Source organism: Canis lupus, chromosome 10 (assembly GCF_011100685.1).
Source record: "Canis lupus familiaris isolate Mischka breed German Shepherd chromosome 10, alternate assembly UU_Cfam_GSD_1.0, whole genome shotgun sequence".
NCBI lineage: Eukaryota > Metazoa > Chordata > Mammalia > Carnivora > Canidae > Canis > Canis lupus.
The window spans coordinates 57,241,989-57,245,956 of NC_049231.1; the positions used below are offsets into that span (position 1 = coordinate 57,241,989).

The 3,968-nt window shown below is 39.0% G+C and overlaps 1 pseudogene; it reads right to left on the reverse strand.

The window, feature by feature from the left end:
• Positions 1 to 634: 634 nt before the first annotated feature.
• Positions 635 to 2,485, reverse strand: LOC100684280 (annotated as a pseudogene).
• Positions 2,486 to 3,968: the final 1,483 nt, after the last annotated feature.

Here is a 3,968-nt window from a genome sequence, read left to right on the forward strand (position 1 = left end):
TAGAGAATAACACCCTTCATTTCTCTTTTGAGTCAACACCAAATATTGGGATGAGTAGCTCAGAAAGATGTATTTTACAGAAGGACATTTTCAACAATTATCTAAACTAAAGATGGTGCTGGCAGACTTATTACAGCATTCAGAAGACTTTAGAAATATAAAGAGATCTTTTAGAGCCTTTTTTGTAAGATGAAAGTTTCCTTTTATACATTTCAAAATAAGAAAAGAGAGAAAGAGGAGAGTTACGCAATGTGTTTAACTTAGATGAGCTTTTCTCAAACTTTATCTTTCTCATTTCTAGAAACAAATATGAAATTATGTAGAAAGCTGAAAAGACTTGGAAATATACTCAAGAAAACCATGGTGAAGTCAATGATTCTGCCAAATTTCTTAATCAAAAATATAAAAAATAATGCCCACAAAACTTTTGTTAGGAAATAGGGAAATAATGAAGGAGTTCCAATTAAGGTCTAGTTAATGTGCAATATTTTATTCCTGTGGATTTTAACAGTATATTATTTCATTTATCTCTTTATTCCAAATAGAGTTGAAGTTACATTTATTTATTTATTTATTTATTTATTTATTTATTTATTTAATTAATTTTAATTTTTTTTTTTTTTGGTTTTGGCCAAACTTTTTATTTAGTATTCTGTAGTTGCTTAACACACACTTAAATGGTCTTATTGGGGGAGGGGATAGGAGAGGTTCTTGTAGATTCCCAAGGAAATGTCAGAAAGGCAAAATATGGCCAGCATTATCCATTTGCTTTTTTGGATTTACTGGGTGAATAGCACTTTCCTTATATAAGCATCTGATCTCAGGTTTTTCATTACTGAGAACATTGAGATTTCAGTTTGAAGACACTCTGGAATCCTAAGAGTAGCATACCCCGACCACCCTCTAATAGCTAGCTTGTTTGTATAGGCAGAAGGATTCACCTCTCCATTTCAGAAGGCTAGATGTTTGTGGAAGGTCTTAGAATTGCTTTGCCTCATTTACTGGGAAAAATCAGATATAGGAAGTGGCCTTTAGGGACCCTTTTAACTTGAAAAATCACAACACTAGTACACAAGTCAAGTCTTAACACATTTAACATTTGCTTATTGACAGCCATGTCATAAAGTCAAATAAGATTAAACAGGTTTTACTTTTTTTCCCCTCACAAGAACATAAAAATTATGGAAGGGGAACTTAACAGGAAACCTTAAAAAGGTAACACAACTTTTCCTTTTAGTAGTCCTTGGGTAGTTACGACAGAAAAGGTTCCACTTTTTTGTTTGTTTTCTTTGAACGGGGATTTTGGTCCAAAGTTTTGTTTTGTGTTTAATATCTGCTTCTGCCTCCCCCTCTATCAGATCGGCTTCCTCCACGGCCACCGCCTCTTGGAGCTCCGCGGCTTGAACTGCTGTAGGAATCACGTGGAGGAGGGTACCCCCTTTCCATAGAAGGGGGAAGTCCTCTTTCGTGTCTGCCAACCGGGTCACGACCCCTTGAGTAGAGGTCACTTCCGCTGCTTGAGTGTCTCCACTTCCGCCATATCCGTCACGTGACTGCTGTAATCATCACAGCGACTGCTTGCACCGTAAGATGGCGGGCGCCCTCGTGTAGGCGGAGCACTACCTGAGTTACCATAACTCCCAGATGAATCTCTGTGGGAACCTCCACTTGGATGATCTGAATAGTCACGGTCACGACCATAGCCATCTCTATCACGATAGCCTCTTGATGGGCAGTCATCACGTGAACTGGAATGCCCATAATCACGGTAAGTATGATCTCTTGGTGGTGGTGCATAATCTCTCTTGCATCACGAGAACTTGGGTAATCTCTGCTTGAATGGCTGTCTTTAGTAGAATATCCATCATCTCTTGGGGACAAATACACATCTCTACGAGAGGGCAGGGGTTCCCTTCGAGGTGGGCCTCCATCACTATCACTTACGCGTGACACAGGAGCTCTTCCTCCCCTGCCACTGCTGCTGCGAACTGGTCCTGAAGGGGCAGATCTTTTAGGAGGAGTGGTGGTGGTCCTCTTCTTACTGGAAGTGGTCCCCTGGAAGAACTCATGTTAAAATTCATGGAATAGCCACCATCAGCCATGTGCCCTCCACGTGAAGGAGGTCTCCTGGTTCCTCCACTTCCTCCTCTTCCACCTCTAAGACCTCTTGGAGAGCCTCTGTTTCTTGGAGGTGGAGGTGGTCCACGTCTACCACTTTCAAATGATGGTTTTGTGGCTTGTTCTACCTTGATGGCTTTTCCACCTAAGGACTTTCCATTCATGTCTCTGGCTGCATCCTTAGCGTCTGCTGGGCTCTCAAAGGTGACAAAAGCAAATCCTCTTGATTTGTTGGTTTCACCATCTTTCATCAATAGAACTTCCACTATTCGTCCATATTTGCCAAATACTGCTTCAAGGGCTTTTTCATTTGTTTCCGTATTGAGGCCACCAATGAAAAGCTTTCTGGGCTATCTGCTTCAACCATTTTATCCCCTGGTGAGAGTCGAAGGGGTGACGACTGTTCCAAGCTCCTGCGAGCTCCATGGCAGGGGCTTCGTAGCAGCTCAGCACGGGTGAGAGCCACCGGCTCTGAGAGTGGAAGAGGGAAGCCGCTAGCACTACTGCGCAACGACCATTTTTATTTATTTTTTATTTTCTAGAAGTTACATTTTTAAATGAATATGCACATATTCCTAAAAGAGTTCTCTTAATAAGTAATTAGGTGTTGTTATGAGTGGAACTGTATCCCCTCAAAAAAGATATTTTGAAGTCCTCACTCCTGGTACTTTAGAATCACCTCATTTGGAAATAGGGTCCTTATAGATGTAGTTGGTAGGATGAGGTCATTCTCCAGCAGGGCGCACTTAATCCAATATGACTAGTGTCCTTCTAGGAAGAGTAGAAGACAAACCACATAGAGAAGATGGCCATGTGAAGACAGAGGCAGAAATTACAGTAGTGCTACCGCAAGCCACAGAATACATGGGGTAAGAGTGGATCCTAGAAGATTTGGAGGGAGCATGGCCTTGTCAACACCTTGATTTCCTACATTTGGCCTCCAAAAGTGTGAGTGTGACAAAATAAATTTCTATTGTTTTAAACCATTCACTTTGTGGTACTTTGTTATTGCAGACACAGGAAATTAATCCAAATATATACCCAATGTTACACATGTGTTCATGCAAACATACACACACAGACACACACACAGAAAGAGAACTATCATTATAACCAAATTACTGGATTTCTAAAAATCTAGTATAGTGATAAAATTTGGGGCTGTGAACTTGAGAAATTAATTATAGTTATGCATGATACAACATTTACACAATCTTTTAGGATACCGCATTTTCAAATATTTTGTACTGTAGGGGAACTGTGTGAAAATAAAAAAACAAATATTTACAAAGGAGAAATAATACAGCATCTTTGAGAGAGGCAAGACAGCCTACTCTAAGGATTAAAAATTCAAAGGAAAATAGCTATAAGAGAACTATTTCTTTTTTTTTAATTTTTTAAAAAGAACTATTTCTAAATGGGCAGCTGCATTACAATATTTGTTATTACTAGACCATTTGAGTCTCAAAATAAGAATTTGACATCAACAATAATTTTGTAATTTCATGATGAAACTTGGACAATTTTCACAACTTTAAATATGAAAACAATGAGCAAGGATGTGATACACAATTTTTTCCATGTCCATTGATACTAAATTTAGTATCTGTATATGATTTAATTTTTTGAAGAAAAACTGAAAGCTTTATTGAAAAGTATTATAGAGACCTAAAAGATGTAAAATGATGTAAGACTCAGTGTCATAAATTAGGAGATGATTAGTCCCAAATTGATTAGTATGGTCAACAGAGTTCAAATTCCCAAGACTTTTGTTGTTGTTGTTTATTTCTTTGAGAGAGAGAGAGAACGTGGAGGGGGGGGTGGGGAGGGAAGAGAGCACAAGTAGGGAG